The sequence below is a fragment of the Meleagris gallopavo genome, chromosome 9 (genome assembly GCF_000146605.3).
Source record: "Meleagris gallopavo isolate NT-WF06-2002-E0010 breed Aviagen turkey brand Nicholas breeding stock chromosome 9, Turkey_5.1, whole genome shotgun sequence".
Classification (NCBI taxonomy): domain Eukaryota; kingdom Metazoa; phylum Chordata; class Aves; order Galliformes; family Phasianidae; genus Meleagris; species Meleagris gallopavo.
The window spans coordinates 2,874,826-2,893,479 of record NC_015019.2 but is presented as its reverse complement, the minus strand read 5'-3'; the positions used below and the strand labels follow the sequence as shown (position 1 = coordinate 2,893,479).

General features: G+C 41.9%; 1 long non-coding RNA gene across 2 annotated transcripts; it reads right to left on the bottom strand.

The window, feature by feature from the left end:
- Positions 1–110: 110 nt before the first annotated feature.
- On the bottom strand, positions 111–18,644 carry LOC104912134. Of its 2 annotated transcripts, XR_002117602.2 has the most exons (6): positions 15,707–18,644; positions 13,784–13,952; positions 12,703–13,022; positions 10,675–10,792; positions 10,059–10,335; positions 111–708 (listed from the first exon to the last, which is right to left on the bottom strand). It is a non-coding gene; the product is annotated as an uncharacterized LOC104912134 (long non-coding RNA). The 2 variants fall into 2 exon arrangements; XR_004160606.1 differs by lacking the exon at positions 10,675–10,792.
- Between the last annotated feature and the right edge of the window lie 10 nt (positions 18,645–18,654).

Below are 18,654 nucleotides of genomic sequence, written 5' to 3'. Positions count from 1 at the left end.
CGCTGGAGGGACCCTCTGCGAGGCCGCCTCGGAAGGGGAGCGGCGTTGGTGGCGGCGGCTGAGGCCCACCGGGGCAAAAGCTGAGGAGTGGTCCATCGTCCCCGAAATCAGGTGCCCGAGAAACCGGGAAAGCCCCGGGTTCTGAAGTTCGTTTGCGTATCTGATGTCACTGGGAGTCCTGGTCCTTACTGAAAGCATTATTTTAAACATTAGCCGTGTGTGTTACGGGCGATTGCACTTTTCAGAATAAGAAGATGGCAGTGGTGTGCGATAGATCCTTTTGTCTTTTATTTAGTCTGAATCATGTGCACTGGGTGCAGCTCAGAGGTGCCGTGGTAAGTCGATGGTCTCTGACTCATGAGCACATTCATTGAGCGTGCTGTCATGTACAACGTTCTTATAGCTGCCTGTTTTGCTATAAAGCACTCCACCGGCTTCGGGTATTTGAAAAGCATAACCAAAGGGGCTGTGGCTTCCCACAGTTTGGCAGACACACCACTCCTGGTCCTCAAGCCTCCTCAGAGGCCATCACCATAATGATATGATATTAGTGAGCTGTCAAATCCATGGATGAAAATAGTCTGAGGACCACTCCAAAGTTTCCTGTGGTATCTCTGGGAGGGAGCCACTGATGGACAGAATCATGTTCCAGCATTTTCACAGGGTTTCAAAGGAGGCATTTCATCTCATTTGGGACTTTGAACATAACTGTCAAAAAAAAAGTAATTATTGTTAAAGTTAACAACTTGCGTCTACAAGAAGAAATTTAAACATTCTCAATAAATGTAATGATTAATTTTTAAGGAAATTTTTAAAGGAAAAAAGTTACTGGCTTCCTAAGGGTCTATTTCACACAGTTGCCTTTTCCTTTTCTGACTCATTTTTACTCAGAGTTTTTCATGACAGTATTCCATTTCCCTTCCCCTCCCCCCCGACAGAAAATGATACTGACAGAAGAGCTCCAAAATAACAAAAGGACTTATGGACACATATATGGAGATACATGATAGGGAAAGTTGTGTTCTGTCTCTGTTGAAACTTCTATTCCTAGGTTCCTTCATAAAACTGAGGTTACTCTTTGGAGGATTTTGTCATTCTTCTTCATAGAGATGATAGAATGCAGATGATAAAAGTCTAGTTATTTTCTTGCTATATTTAAGGAGTTACAGTTTAGCATTCAAGGAACTGATGTTTTCATCGTAGTGCTTAGGGCAGTAGCCATGATGCAAAGGAAGTCCCTTGCTAGTGAAACAATTGGATCCAAAGTAATTGTATTTGCACTCATGGTGTGCTGGACATTGCCTGTGTACATAGAAAGTCACTAACTATAGGCCAAGCAGTCTGTAAGCAGTCTGAATGGGTGAGGCAAAACAAAAGAAAGTCTTCAGCATGACAGACACTTCTTTCTCATCTCACACCACTTCTCTTGTCCTTCTTTACTGTTAGTAGCAATAGCTAAAACAAAACGGTATTCATGCCATTTTGAAAGACAATGGTTCCTTGTGACAGGCACAAGTCTCCAAGCTTTACTTTCTGTCCTACTTCTTCCTATCCTCTTCCCTTAGAATGAGACATCTGAAATGCCTATGCTGCAGGATGCTCCAGCTACAATATCTTCAGAAATCCCTGCTGTGAATGTGCTGCACCAAGATCTGACCTCCACTACAGACCTCTCCTTTGCCAGCTGCTGAGAAAGGATTGAAGTATCAAGTAGTCCATTTGCTTACCTATATTTAAAGGCTTAGCCATGTGTGAAAACAAACCCATTCATGGATTCCTTGAGAGCTACAGACAAGAGTTATCTTTCCTACCCAACTGAAGGATGAGATTTTAAAGGGTAAAAGAGTCAGCTGTCAAAACCTCCTCCTTGGAAGAGTCTGTACAGATAAGTAACATTGCCTCAAAAATGCCATTATTTCCAGCCCACTCAGGGCCTAGATAATATTCAAGTATTTCAGAATTTTAAGCATTCTTCTGGGAGAAGACCTGGTATTTCTCTGGGGATTTATTATCTTGGTTTTCTTCAGATCACATATTCTTTTAGATAGAAAAAGCACACCAGTGATGTGGTCTGGAAAAAAAAAAAAAAAAAAAAGAAAGAAATATTTAGCATGAGCTCTTTCTTCAATATACAGCTTTCTTGGATTAATGCTGGGTAACTTGAAACTTTCCCATAGCTTTGAAAGAATCATAGAATTTGGGTTGGAAGGGACCTTTAAGATCATCTAGTTCCAACCCGCTGCTATAGGCAGGGACACCTCCTGCTAGACCAGATTGCTCAAAGCCCCATCCAGTCTGGCCTTGAATGCTTCCAGGGAGGGGGCACAAACTCATTGAGGGCAACTGTCCAGTCAATTCCTTATTCTGTGAGTGGTCCAGCCATCAAATCCATTTTTCTCCAATTTTGCAACCAGGATGTCATGAAGGACGGTGTCAAATGCCAAGTCCACATAGATCCCAGAATCACAGAATCACCAAGGTTGGAAAAGACCTGCAATATCATCCAGTCCAACCATCCACCTATCACCTATCACCATGATGTCAGTTTCTCTTCCTTTATCCACTGATACTGTAATTCCATCATAAAAGGCCACCAAGTTTGTCAGGCATGACTTGTCCTTAGTGAAGCCATTTTGGTTACCACCAATCACCTCTTTATTTTCCATGTGCCTCAGTAGGGCCTTCAGGAGGACCTGCTGCATGATCTTGCCAGGCACAGAGGTGAGGCCTGTAGTTCCCTGGATTATTTTTTTTTTTTCTTCTTGAAAATAAGGTTATGTTTCCCCTCATCCTATGAGTGGGAACTTCACCAGACCACCATGACCTTTGTCATGTTGTTTGCTTTCTACACTTTAAAAACTTTTCAGCAATAAGAAGAACAAGGGGGAATCTAACAGATATTCTGGGACCTGACTCCAAATATTTGCAGCTCAAGTAATAGATAACACAGCTAGCAAGGACAAAACTGTGAGTGGGCATAAACTGCCAGTTTGGATGAAAGGCAGTGGTGTAAAAATGCTCAGAAGGCTAGGTAGGATTGGAACAATGTGAGCTTTATAGACTGACACTGCCACCTTCTCAGTGCAAGAGGATGGGCAAAAGTACCCCTGGCCCATTTAATCTCAAACTAATCAAGAGAGATTATTTGTATGGATGATGGAGGAATTAGCTCATACTTTCTTAACAGGACAATTCAAATCTTTGTATGTATAAAACCCAGAAAATTTTTTATCTAATAGAGCTCAGCCCAGCAAGTGCTTATATGCAACAGTGGCAAACTTTGTTGCAGAAAGGAAGATGAGTTGGATTCTTAAGCTAAGCACCCACAACGAAATATCACAGCTAGACTAACTGCAAAGAGAGCCTGATCATAACAGGAAACAGTGGAGGCAGGCCCACAGTGCTGTGATACATTGAGTAGGGCGTGGTGATTGCTAATATTCAACCACAAAGGCTTTTAGTCCATGCACAGCCATGGAGAACAGCCGAGGCTTTTTCTATTTGGTTCATGGGATGACAAAGGAGGAGCTCTACAGTCAGGAAGGAAGGAGGCCTTGCAAGGTATATTAATCTCTTGCGGAATCAGCAGAATTATACCAGGGCTGAATTTGAGATAAATGAAGTGAGAGCAAATTACTGTGGCAATTCTTGCCAAGTTTATTAGAAATATCAGAGTTCTGTGCACAAGTATCAGTAGTTTGCCTGCCCTGGTTCATACCGAGTATGACAGAGACTGATGGTCTTTGTTGATCTTTCATAAGATGCACAACAATTCCTGTGACAAGATGTCAGTGACATTATGAAAGAAGAGGTAATTTAAACTATTCATTCCTATTCCTCTTCCATATTCTCATTCGTATTCCTTCCCCTCCCCCCCAAAATCACATAAGGTGATTCATTAAAGATTTACCTGCCAGCACCCATGGAAAAATCTTCAAAAAGCATATGAGGAATCTCTGACCATCCAGTAATTCTTTGTTGTTGTAGAAAATAAAGAAGGAAAGAATGCGTGGAGGAGGAAAGAGCTTGTTTTATGGGAGTAGAAAGCAGCAAATAGGAAAGAGAGCTCTGCAGGGACAGCAATAACAAGTCTCTTCAGAAGTCCTGTGGCTGCCATCTACACAGGATCTGCCTACACTGTTCAAAGATCACAGGTTTCTTTTTCATATAAAAATGACCAATTTGCTTCTCTCTGAGCAAAGTAAAAGTACCTCAGACACTGCAAAGTCACGGACCCCATCCTAAGGAATTTTTTATTTTATTTTATTATTATTTTATTTTTTTTTTTTTAGGGACAGAGACTAGAAGATAGCTTTCCTTAGTTCCTGTAAGCTGCACCAGTGACTGGATGATTTTTCATTCTTTATTAGCCCAGCTATAAAATTAATGTAATAATATTGGCTCTCTTAGAGGTACAGACAAAATGTCCATGTTCAGGTTTCAGGCAACAGTGCAGATGCTATGCTATATTTTGTGTTAATTATGTTAGTAAACATTTATACACAGTGCCTGAACTCTTAATTGAAAATAATTGTTTCCTAATTTTTTTTATTTTTTTTATTTTTATTTTTTTGAGACAGTGCAAAGAGTGTATCCAGCCCGGCCTTGAGCATCTCCAGGAATGGGACACCCACACTTCTCTGGACAGCCTATGCCAGGGCCACCCTCTGAGCAAAGAATTTCCTCCTCACATTTAACTTAAGACTCCCCACTTTTAGTTTAAAACCATTTCCTCTTGTTCTATCACTATCAGATCATGTTGAAATACCACCAGCTAATATTTGCATAATAGATGTAGATAATCAAGGAGTCTAACTCTCCACATCTTAGTATCATCATGCACAGCAAAAGATTTAAGTTTCTTCACTTGAGAAATGTTTCTTTACTCATGTTGCACAGTTGCCAAGAACAGCTGGAAAGTCAGCCAGGTACCTACCTGATCCACTTACGCTATAGATGCACAAATACTGCTGCATGGTTGGATTTGAACTTCTCAATGTTACAGCATAACCATTTGTGCACTCTGTTCTTTATAGGAAGTGGTGGTGCAGCCTGCTAATCCAAGAATTTCCTTGCTTACATGAGAAATTCAAACAGAGCAAGAGAATAATAGACCCTGACATTGGTCTTGACCAAAGGTATCAGTAACCTCAGGGGCAGCAGGATACAACCCCAATGCTATGTGAGTGCATGCATGCAGGAGCAAGCAAGCTAGAGAGCAGGTGCCAGAGGAGGAGAGCTTTTGTCATCAACTCAGCAAAAGCTGCATTTTACCAAAGTCCAGGGCTCTCAAGAACACTTAAAAGCAGCCCTTGGTCTCTTGTGCAGATCTCCTTGCCCACTTTTCTCCTTTAGGTCCAGCTGAGACAGCAGAATATAAGCCCTCTTACACACAGTCTGCTTCAGGATCCTGTTTCATGAACTTGTGACTCCAGAAAGCTGCTCACTGCCTTCTTACATGCACAGGAAGGCCCAAGCAAGTGACCTTTAATGTTCCCAGCCTAAGACCATCTCCCCTTTGCACTCACATAATGCTATGATGTGATGGAAAGTACAGCAATAATAGCAAGGTAGCAAAGTCCTAGATTACAGCAAATCTAAATAAGCCCAAATGCAGCAGCTGGGAATGCAGACAAAGGAAGAAAAATTTACTTACCTTCAGAAGGCCTCAAGTATGCAGGGATCTCCAGCAGGATACCCTCACCTCCACCACCAACCCTTAAATGAGGTCTGCATTTGCATGCACCTGAGCTCCCACCAGGTGCTCAATCACTGTTTCAAGCCACAACTTAGCATTTCCTCTACAACTCGTAGGCCATTTAATAGGGCCACTGTGGGAGAGGGAACACAGTTATTCCTCCAGAGTAATCTATCATAAGTAGGAGTTATCTGTCCTGAAGCAGTAGCCAGTAAATAAAGCTATGTGTCAACCCTCAGGCAGCTCTGTCTCTGCTGTTGGCAGTAGTTTGGGTTATAGTGCATTCAGCTGCGGACCAGTACAGCACACAGGTCGTAACCAAGCTGGATTAAGGAGTTTTCACCCCTCCTGTCATCGCTACCGATAACACTCATGGGAATCACCAATTACTCAGCCACTAGACTGTATTAGTAAAGCTGCATCTACTCTAACTTTTTAGTTCAGATCAGGAGTTGGTTTTTGAAGTGAATTCTCTGTTCACTGCACTTCATTTCCTGTCATGTTGTAGCCACATAATTGGTAGACTAAATTCTGTTTGAATGAAAATAGGCCAGAAGATGTGCTCCAAGAATACACCCAATGAGCTCCAGCAATAGTTTGGTTGTCAAGACAAGAATAGAGCATCTCCAATATAAGCTCCCACTGAAACACATTTCATGTCAGCTACTGTTAAATATCTAACACTGTTTTGTTTTCCAGATCTGCCTCTATTAACCGCACTACCTAATGTAGACACACTTACCTGTCAAAGGAATCCAGGCTTGCCTGTGTCTATTGAACCTGTTTAAGCATTTTTATTAGGACAGATTTTAAACTACGTCAGAGCCGGTAGAACTAAACTGGGGAGCGAGGAGAAATGCAGATTTACTGTGGGGACAGTAACCTCCAAAGCAGTCTCCAATGCAGACAGAAGTGTCCTCAGCCTCAGGAAACCCAAGACACACCTGGAGGCCAGGCTGGCCAATGCTGCACAGATCATTAAACTGTAGTTATGGAGTTGGCTCTTAAGCTCTCCTCCCCTCTGCAAAATGCCACAGTCTCGTCCATGGACTCAGTCTTCACTGACAGAAGTCAAACTCATCCTTGAATGTGTGCTTCCCCAGTGATCTTACCCACAAGTTGCACTCACACATAGAGTTGCTGGCGTTGCTGCTTATAAACCTAACTTCTCCCCACTATTCCATGGCTCTTCCATGATCCAGTTCATGTAGAGCAGAGCAGGAGGGAACTCTCAGTCTCCACATGAACGTTAAGTCAGTGCTCCCCACTGTACTGAAACTTCATCAAAATTGATGCACTTCAGTCTTAGCAATGAAGAGAGAGAAAACTGGCCCATGTTTCCAGCTAGTGACATATAATATGGAGGATGATCTCAGCACTGTTACAGACAAATCACCCTTTACCATTTCTTTCCGTGGCATCATTCATTTTTTCCCTGAGATTTAGATCTATTTTTGGAGGTCATAAAAATACACAGGGAGTTGCCACTCATTTTTATTCCAGTGCAGGAATACTATATACAGAAGATATTATTTTTGGCTCCTGCTTGAATTTTTGTATTTATTTTTTCCTCCAGGTGAGATCCAAACCGTGACAGAAGAAAAGTTGTCTAGATAAGTATTACAACTGTTTCTCTGCGAGGATGTGGAGCAGCCTCAAAACAAGTAATTAATTGTAGAAAAATCTAGAGCATCATTATGCAGGAGAAGCCTGGGGCTGGAGTATAATCTGAAGCGTTTATGATACTTCTCCTACCCAGCTCACTCACAAGTGAAGGGAACTCCCTCCCACCTTGTTAACACTACAAGGTGCAATCTGAAGTCAGGATTATGTGACTGTGAGAGGCAGACACCCACGGGCAATACCAATTCCCCCCAGCACTCTATACACAGTCCTTTTTTATCCACCTTTGAACACAGTGGTGCACTACACAGCACATACAGCCTCAGTTAGACACAGACATGGCAGCATAATTTGTATTCCCTAAGTTTTTACAAAGTACTCCCTTGCCATTCTCTCTCTGTTCTTAAAACGCAGAGTGTTACGGTATGGTTACGGTGTCACTAAAAACAGGGATGGATAGGTGGGTAAACAGATTGATAGATATGTAGATAACAGATGGATAAGTAGATGTATCAGTGAATATAAAGATAATTATAATAATTATGAAAAAACAAGAGAGTTTGTCTAAGCAGATTATAGTAACAAAAAGAGAATAGATAGAAAGCTTACCTGCATCCAAGGCTCGCTACAAAACTCCAGAGGAGGAATCTCCAGAAGAGATCCTTCCCCACTGGTGGTCAGCTCTTAAATGGCTCTGGGAGAGGTGCAGCCAGGCTCCACCCCTTCCAGCAGCACAGCTGAACTGCCTTCACTCACTGCTCGCCTCAGGTGATCAATCAGAGGCTCAGGCCATGATTCAGCAGTTCCCATACACATATATACAATGTTCTTAGAAATTTTGTCCTTAAAGTGACTGCTATTCAGCAATAGACACAGAGAAGCAAGTACTCCATCCCAGTAATGCCTGTTCTGTTTCAGGAGGATTCTTTCATCTTCATGGGGACTACAAGCTTATATTTTCAGAACAGCCATAGAGTTTTTCCTTCATCTCACAGTTTTTTCTCTCACTCACAACTAATTTCTTATTCTAATAAATAAATAAATAAATAAATAAAAATAAAAACTAAAACTAAAAAAATAAAAAAGACGAAATAATAAAAAACTAAAAAAGTAAACTAAAATAAAAACTAAAAATAAAAATTCTAAGAAATAATAAAAAAAGAACTAATTTCTTATTCAAGTTTTTTAAATTTCTTGTCCTGTTTTGTTTTTAAGTAAAATTCCCTGAGTTAAAGCTACAAAAAAGCCCTCAACATCAAAACTGGCCTAAACATATTTTGAGACAATCTCCAAGCCTAGATGATTTCTCCCTTCACGAACAGAAACATCCATACTCAGCAATCCTGGAGGCAGGAAGGATATGTTCACTGCTGCAGATGTCTGTTCATTGCAGGGGAGTTGGACTAGATGACCTTTAAGGGTTCCTTCCAACCCAACTGATTATATGAAGTTCATACAGTGCTTCGAAAATACAGAAGTCCTCCATACCATCTATTTTAGCAACCATACAGCCACCAGCATACCAAAGTCCCTCTCAGTGAACGATTTCTTCTCAGCATACAGCTAACCATTAAGCAGAAAAGATGGATCCTCAAGAGCACAGGACATATCAGAAGTCCTCACTGAAGCCAGCAAGTTAGATGGCCTTCTGACACTTTCAGGGCTGAGTCACAACATATCAAACTTGTTTGTGAATGGACCTTTGGGATTTCTGTGCTGAGAGAAAGCAGCAGGGCATGGGTCAAGCGGTGTTTTTTCCCTGAATCACAGCACAAGGCTTCACTAACCTGTCAGCAAGCCTCCCTGGACTCACAGTGCTCCATCTGTTCAGAGGGATCATGGGGATAAACTGCATGCAGCAATTTCCTACAACACCAATTACCAGCCATATGAGTGGAGTAGTTTAGGGTGCTAAAGTCTGTCTCTGCAGGAAAAAGCAAATTGCCTCACACAGAGCTGTATGGCTTCCACAGAACACTGTTGTCCTCTGTCGACAGCTACCAGATGAGCACCTAATCAGAATCAGTCAGCAGGCACCCAGTTTGCTAGAAGGAGCTTGATCTGATGCATGCTTGACTCCTAGCTTCTGTTCACGTCCCTCATAGCAGGATATCCAAAATAAGGAACAGACCTAAATGTTTTTTTGAAACACATTGAGAACTAGAGAATGAGTTTGAGATTTTTTGCTTCTTAGCTGCACCGAAATCACTATTTTCATGTTTGAAGTAATTATTTTCATTATTCTCCTCATTGTAGACTTCAATATGTATATATACTCACACCTACCCAGTTCCAGGACCTCAAGTTCATTAAAAATAAATAAATAAAGCTGTGGATTTTAAAAACTCAAAGCTAAGTCATCAACACTGGCAATATTGCTTTACTTCACTACAATAAACGTCAGTGTTAAAATAATAGAAGACTTGATTCCATGTCTGAAAGTGTTTAAACTAACGCACCTGTGAAAGAAGCTTTAGTTCTAAACTTTACGCTGTATTGGATATTTTCTCTGAAGGACTGGTCCACAATACTGACCATATTTTAGTACTCCAAGTCATACTCTGACTATAACTTGTTTCATAATCCATGAGGTTTAGCTTCTTAATCATTGTCATTTACTCATTGGCTTTTTCACCTCCCTATGAGATGTGAATCAGCATTACAGAGATAAAAAGACACTTCTGGTTAAGATTTTTGCATTTGATAAAAGCAACAACAACAAAAAAAAGTAATTTACCTCCGACTCTCCAAGTCATTAATCAGAAGTTTTCCATTGTGTTCTCCAGGAGTTGAGTAATGACACAGCAGTAATGTGTTGTGTTGATCCTCCTCCACTGTGACATCTTTCTGCATTCTGCTTGAGTTGATACACAAAGAGCTAGGAAACATCGTAGGTCTTGTTTTGCTTTTGGCAGCTGTAATGATAGCGTTTCCCTCATCTCACACCCACGCTGCATGTTTCCTCAGGATTCACACCAGCAAGGTTAAAACTGCACAGCAGAACCATTTTTTCCCTTTTTGTTTATGAAAAGAAAAAAAACAACAAACCAATAAAGAGAACAGCAACCACAACCTATTAGCCTTTTCTTTGTCTACAAAGAATCCACAGAATCACAGGGATTGGAAGAGACCTCAAGAGATCTATTCCAACATCCTCTGCTAAAGCAGGTCATATTTGCTGTAGATTATTCCTCAAGGAGAGCTGCTGACAATACCAGCATAAGACAATGGGAGAAAACAACAGAGGATTACCCATGCACCCAGATAAGATTTACAAAGTTGCCTGCTTTGATTGCTAATGCATGGAGGAACTGTGTATTACAGAAACAAATAACCTCCTTTCACCTCCATACCTGCAGGAAGCTTTCTTGTTTCCTCTTGTAGAATCATGGGAAGGGAAAATGGGATTACAACAGGCTTCAAGATGTCAGTCAGCATTAAGTCATCTCTGTTTTGTGAGCACCCAGTGGGCTGCAGAACATTAGATATGTAGACATTGCTTCACAGAAAGACCAGACAAAATACAAGTAATAAATGAAGATTCACATTCGAGCCAAAACGGTACTTCACTTTTGACAGGGAAAAAGATGTGGCAGCACATTAGGGAAGGATAAAGGATTCTCCAATCCTCGGATGAAAAGAACTGAGAAAAAACTATTCAAATCCATTTCTTCACAGAGAACAGAAGTAGATTGCAGTGAATACACAACATGAAGAGCAGCACTGTACAAGCAAGTCATTCCTGTGCTGTGGGAAGAGAGGATATACTGACATGGCATGATCCTTTTCTTGTATGAAAAGGGATCAATATCCTAGAAATACATAACATGGCATCTTAAGTTTGTGGTGTGAACATTCATCTATCAGCTACCTACAAATGCTGAACTGCAAAAATTTGTATCAGGTACTCGTCCCTGCTGCTGGCTGCCCTGCTATTTGGCAGGGCACATCTTTTTACACATCTCAGCAAAAATCCCAAAGCCAGAATAATTGCACACTAGATCTGGTATATTCAGTGTTCAGAAGAAGCTCCTCTCCTTACCTCCACTGCGAACAACGCACGATAACCTCCACTCTCAGATGAGATACAGAATAACAGAAATAAATTCAGGGCCTTAAAACTGCACAGCTATCCCGACAGAATCTGAGTAACTTGCTTTCCTGCTTCCTTATTTCAAGGTTCCTAGATCTTGATTTCAGTGGATGCAGAGTTCTGTCATTGCTGTGCATAAACTTCAATTCCCAGCGCTGCAAATGGGCGGCACTGGCAGTGAAGAGTAAACTACTTAATGAGTGATAATCATCTTATATAAATAGCTTTGAAAGGAACTCAGCATGGCAAAGAACTGAATGGCTTGGTTCTCCTACCCAAAAGTAGCAGAAATGGGACAACTCCCTTTTGTATTCCAGTAAATCCAAGGTAGAGCAATAACAGCAAAATTTATACGTGGCTGTAACATCTGTCCAGTAAACTGGAAGACCATTCTGTTTATTTTAATGTCAAATCCCAAGCATGTTTTATTCACTAGACTTACTTTTATCATTTTCCTCTTGACTAACTTTCTTCAGACTTTTAAAACCTACTTCATGGTAAAACAAATCTAATTTGCTGGCAGCATTTAGATGTATGGGATTAGTATAAAACGGCATGAAGAGAACAAGTTCTGTTTTAAAAGGTAGTATTTCATTCAATATCACTGCCTCAGTTTGTTTACATATCAAGTGAAAATATTAATTTCCCCTGTTTTGGGAACAAAATATTTCCCTGTATTCATGGTTGCAAAGAATTTGGAAGACAGGATGGTATGAATCCCAATGATTACAGTTACAGTACCACACTTCTGAAGCTTATTACTCTGATTATGAAGAAAAAACCACAGATATCCAACTGTGGTCTGCCCAAACGGCTGGTCACGAACTGTAGCTAAAGGGTGTGGTGTGTATTTGGCCAACTCCTATCCCTCACAGAAAAGCTATGAGAACCCATTTCTGTGAACCTGAATCTATTCTTGCTTAGAGTGGTACAGACAAAACAGTGAATCAGGATTAACTGTAACTGAGACACAAATCTGACCGATTGAGTCAAATTCCAGGATAGTTCATGTATCCGGGCTCAGAATAGCTCGGCTCTTCATTTTCCAGACAAATGTCTTCTGATGTAGTACACAGGAAAGGAGGAAGAACATTTCACTGGCAGTCTCTGCTACTTTTGGGACTAGCTGTACCTTTCAGAATTATCAATTTAATTTCATGTTGGACCGCTCTATATTATCTACAGCTTTTTGACTTAATTACCCTGTTCGTAGAATGGACGTAGAAGCGAGTACTATAAAAAGTAGATGTCTGGAACAAATAGCTGGCACGATTAGGGGAGAGCTTACCTCTGCTTGTCCTCTGCTAAGAGCATTTCTTACATTTCCGCTCTACTTTAAAGCAAGCCCAGTTCCAGGCATCAATGCACCATAGGCATAAATGGTTCCTCTTTAGGAAAAGTAAAAGCAGTTTTTCCTGTTTGTGAAATTCCCACGTTGCCAAGAACAAGAAATCTTTCAAAACTCTATCTTTGCTGCTCACAGAGCTTCACTGCCTTATAGGGTCTGAATCTCCTGGAATCACTCCGGGGGCGGGCTGAGAATGCTGACTTTTCCTCCTTCTGGGCAATTCTGGGAGGTCCGCAAGTGATGTCATGGTACATTTTAGGCTACAATAACAGGAAATCATCAAGTGTTTATACTGGCAAACTGGGCTGTGATGTGATTTTCCTCGTTTCCCCCTCCCTGCTTCACCCTTACCATTGACTTCCTTGGTATATCTGCTTCCTCTGATTAAAATACTACAAGGTGACAACACCGAAGGAGGAAAAAGGCAAGCGGGGAGGAGATAAAGGCATATTTTGAAGGGATGTCTCTCCCGGTATTACTCACAAATAGCGTATCCTCACCCCCCGCCCCCTGCCATACACATGGTGTATAGAAGTCAGAAATTTAGCCTGATGAAGCACTGGGATACACTCCTCCAGGCTGCAGATATGAAGAACCTCTCCCCTCCTCAGCAGAGATGAATCACAGAACAGATCTCAGAAAAGCTTTGCTTCTGAATTTCTCTGGCTGCAGAAACTCTGCCACACAGACGAGATTGAAAGTATACTGAATAGGCTGATGGACTCCAAGGAAGAGGAGGCCACGCTTCCAGGTTTGGATCAGAGGAAGGATGCAAATTACCTATTCCCGGAGTCCATACCACAGTGTGACACCCACACTGATTCTCAGCAAGAGGTCCTTGAGAGTGCTTGGTTTGGGCAGAGTTTACATCATTGCTTGGACCAGGGATGTACTGCACAAATCTTAGATATTCTGTTCTTGCCAGCTTGCTAAAGCTAGCAGAAAAACTAGGAATTTACAAGGAAGTTCTCTGAACTCTAGGATTCCCTATAAGGAAAACTAGTATCACTGCTAGACTTACCAGCTTTTAAGCAGTTTGTGTTTCCCTGAAGGATATGACATAAATGTATTCTTCTGGCTCATTGCCACTGCAGTGAACTAGCAGAGCTCAAACAACAGTTCTGAGCTGTGGGACACCAAGGAGACGCTCAGGGTGGCCACCTCTAGAGTGTGTTCCAGGATGACTGGAGCTGAAGGAGGATATACAAAGAGACAGAGGAGATCGGTCATTTACAGCAATGTGAAAGAAATTGTGAGGTTAAAAAGGCAGCAAATATTAGAGAAGTTCACTGAAGAGGAAGAAGCATAAAAAGTATACCTCAATATAAGACGGACTATCCTTTCTACACTCTCTGACAAGATTAATCATAGAATGCCTTGGGTTGAAAGGAACCTCAAAGGCCATTTAGTGCTACATCAAGCACTAGATCAGATTGCCCAGGGCCCCATCCAACCTGACCTTGAACACCTCCAGAGATGTGGCACCCACAGCCTCCCTAGGCAGCCTGTTCCAGCACCTCACCACCCTCACAGTGAAAAACTTTTCCCTGATATCTAATACAAGTCTTCTCCTCCTTCATTTTAAAACGATTGTCCCTTGCCTTATCAGTCTTTTACACTACCATGCAAAAAGTTTCCCTCTTGTTTGCAATCTCATCTTAAATACCAGAAGCCCTCTCCCCTCCAAGTGAAGAAGCCTAACTCCCTCAGTTGTCTTCATAGGAGAGGGGCTCCCAGCCCTTTGAGCATCTTTGAGGCCCTCCTCTGGACCTTCTCCAAAAGCTCCACATCTTCCCTGTGCTGGGGGCCTCAGACCTGAGTGCAGTACTCTGCGTGGTGACTCACAAGAGCAGAGAAGAGGGGGACAACCCCCTCCCTCACCCTGCTGTCACCTCTCTGTTGACACAGCCCAGGCTACTGTTGGCCTTCCAGGCTGCAGAAGCACACTACTGGCTCATGTTAAGTCTCTCTTCTACCAGTACCCCAAAGTCCTTCTCAGCAGGACTACTTTCAAGTTCCTCTCCCAGTCTATATACATATCTGAAGTACCTTATGAAACTGGAGAGGCAATCCACAATAAAGATTTGTTTATTTTTAGCACAAAATGCAGTTAGCCTGCAATAGGATATCATTGAGCATGCAGAATTTGTGCTGATTCAGAAGAGGACTGGATTTTTTACTGATAACAGGTCCACGGTGTTTTCAACAAACAGAAACAAAGACTAGAGCAGCAGAGCGCACAAACAAATTTCTAACCAGTCTTTTAGCAGACTGTATGCACTCACCCTGCTCCAAGGAAGTGACACAACAGGACAGACCCAACAGGAACTCTGTCTCTCATTTCTTCAGTTCTTGTCTCCCAGTTTTCCATGGCACAAGAATTTAATGGGTCAAACTACATGAAGATCCTGATATGAGTCTTACATTTAGCCACTCTTGCAGATACATATGTTCTCTGACATCTTCAGCAGCTGTCACAGACTTACACAGAGTTGCTTTTCGCTCTAAGTTCTTTATTTTCTGAGTATGCCTTTTTAGTGTGTTGGCTGTGAATTCCTACATCTACAGCCACAAAGCAGTAGAAAGGACATCTGCTGACCCCACATAAGTGTCCTCTCTATGAAGACATAGAGAGATCACAGCCGTTTACTTCTTAGAAACGGGCCTAGGTAAGGAGACAATTACTTTCTTTGAAAATAGAACATTGTGTTGAGAATGAAGAGCGCATAACTCCAAAATGAGAGATATCCATCTCCCAGTCACTGCCCTGTGGTAGAATTTGCTGTCTTAACTCTAACATGAATTGTCCTAAGCCCAAATGGTATTTCTTTGGAGCTCTCTGGATCAAAAGTGGTATCTCTCTTTATCCCTGCTGAGACTCTAAGTGGCTAGCCAGGCCTCAAGCATAGCTAATAGAAATGAAGACAGAAAATGAACAGTTTACCTGAGGCCACAGTTGTCCCAGCTGATAGAAATCATGGAATCTTAGCTGATGCAAGTGTTCTTTCTCCTTCTTCTGTACGTGCCCTCTCCTTGTGACTCATTCCACAAGAACTAGATGAACAAAGCAGAAAGGGAAAAGATAGAGCAAATAATTTTCATTTCTATCATCTTTCTCTCCATTCATACATCAGCAACACCGGCAGCTTTGAATAAGGCCAAGAAATTCCCCCAAATGGAAAAGCAAAAAGGCTGAGACAGCCACTCAGCAAAATCAGCCTAGATTATAGCACCTGTCTTAGAGCATGGCTGTGTTTGGTGTGTTTCGAAATTGTAGATCTTTGATCAAAAAACTCAAAAGCAGCTAAACAGGAACAGATTTAGAAATAAACAATACAGTCAGAGGCACTGACACTTTGCATCTATGTTGCCACCATATTTGCAATTGAAAGAAGTCAGCAGAAGGAACAGGCACCACAAAAAAGTGACTTCACCATTTTAATTTTCTCAAATACCTATCTTTGGGCAGAAGTGGGATGATGCAACCAATAGTAAAGCAGCCCAAATTCAGGATGTCCGGGACCTGAATCTAACAGCAGCGTCTTGGTTTTGATAGCTAGGTGAGTTTCACAGAGGTCAGTGAAACCAGCCTCTCCTCACTGCTGGAGTTGAATTAGTCCTCCATTTATTCAATATGCTCAGGAGGTCTATGGCTTGTACGTGTACTTGGTTCAAGGTGAAGAAACATAACAGAAGGTATTACACTTTGAAAAACAATATGGTAAGAAATTGCTTCCTGTTTGTATTCGAAGTGATCCAGCTAACCTTGTGGCAATGGGTCAATCACAAAACAGGACCATCTACCTTGGCAACAGATCCATCCTTTAGAAATTTCTCTTTGCTTTGTGGCACAGCTGAAGCACACTCTATGGATTAGGGCAGCCCTAAAGACTTCTGAGACTCTTGCGTGATAGTCACAAGTTGCCTTCTTTTTCCTCCCACAAATGACAATCATAACTTACGTGGGTTTTTAGTGATCACTTACTCTCATCCCTAAGAAGTCAATTCTCCAAACCTTCAAATTCCTAGCCCTGGAGCTGAGATAGTTTTATGATTTATATATTATTAACATGCAGAACGCTGTTTATCCAAAGTATCTTCTTCTGACTGAACAAACTTCAAAAAAAGACAATTCCAGCATGCAGCATGAAGATTCAGACTTTGGCACTTTGCAAATTGGCTGGATGTCCAGTCTCTGAATGGAATTGTTATTCATTGGTCTATTCTCTAAGCTAATTGTGTTTTTAAAGTCATTATTCTCCTCGTATATATAGCATTTTAGCTTACATGAAACGAGACTAGTTCCTCAAGAACAACGAATCACCTACAATACCCAGACCATGTGCAAGACGCTGAAACCTAACTCCAAGCAGTTTTTTTGAGCTGGTCTTCAGATATGCATTCAACCCAACCGTTAAGCCCAGTGCCAAGTTCTCAGCAAGAGTAGATCCAGCAGAACTATAATGATCTCTATGCATTATCACACTGGCTTTGCCTTAACGTTGCAGCAGTAAATACTAGTTTTATGACAAATAAGAGCAAACACTAACTGACGTGACAGGAGGTACATTAGGACCTACATGGTGTTATGTTGCACAGAAATGCCCCACTCTGACGTTCACAGTGAGCTTCCCGTGCAGAAATGAGTCTGCAGTACACGCTTAGAGAGCACCCTCTCCTGGGCGCAGCAGTGAAAACCGATCTCCTCAAATGCAGAAAACCTCTCCTATCGAACATCTACCAAAAGATGGATGTACACCAGAGGGGCTGGCTGAACACAGAGATAAGCACTGCAGACAACAAACACCGAAGCACTTCCTAAATTTGTAGCCAGTGACATGTAACTCTGTCCCTTCTCCCCCTCACCAGGGGATTTGATATGAATTCTCAAAATGGGATTATGGCCTATGATTAATACTACAGATCATTTCCTAAAATGGGGATACCAGCCCAGCTCTCCATATATTATTACCTTAACCCTTAAAGAGTGAAAATTTTTTTTCAAAGATAAGCCAGATATTTAACTACCACTTAACTCCCCAGTTGAAATGTCTTCTTATGCCTGGGCTATGAGGCACTGGTTATCAGTCGATTCATTTCTACCCCAAAAGTTCAATTTCTCTAGCTAAGCTTTGTTATTCAGCTTCAGCCAACAGCAAGATGCTAGCTGTGCCTTCTGTATTTCCCGAAATCCGAAATTTTCTTCTTCTAAGACTGTCCTACAGGTATTTACAGGGCACTGGAAATGTTTGGTCCTACTGTAGCTCAATACATAAATAAGCATCTCAGCACTCCTATCAAAAAAACTCTGGCAGTCAGATCACAGCTGTAAATGCTTTGAGGCATGTGGTTCTGCGAGGCTACACAGCTTAGTTCCTGAAAAAGCATAAAGGATGCTACTGTATGTCGCACTGCTTCGCACTTGCACAGATTTTCTGACTGCTCAGAATCACTGTGTGTGCATATCTGCAAGAAAAAAGCAACATCTGCACCCCTGTACTCGTGCTTAATCCTGCACCCAGTGAAGTTACCACGACTTTTACACTGACTGCAGGGGAACTGAGCCAAGTCAGGCAGTGGGATTGTCCATACAGCGGGCAGGCAGTAATTCTTCACTGTAACGAGCAAGCAACTAAGTCGCAGCTTCCAGCCTTTTCTGATGATGCCTAATGAGGTACTGATGTAGTTCCTCAATTTTAGAAGTCATCCTCGTGCCAAGGCTTGTTTCTCCTCCGATCCTGGATGGAAGTCGGTTGCAGAAATGACGACTCTTGCGCTACCGCTTTCCTCCAAAAGGAAAGAAAGAAGGGCCAAGCGAAGGCTTGGCGTGCACGGTCTCGACACGCTGAACCGCCCTCTCAGGTCGGCCACCCCAGCAGCGCGCACCCGCAG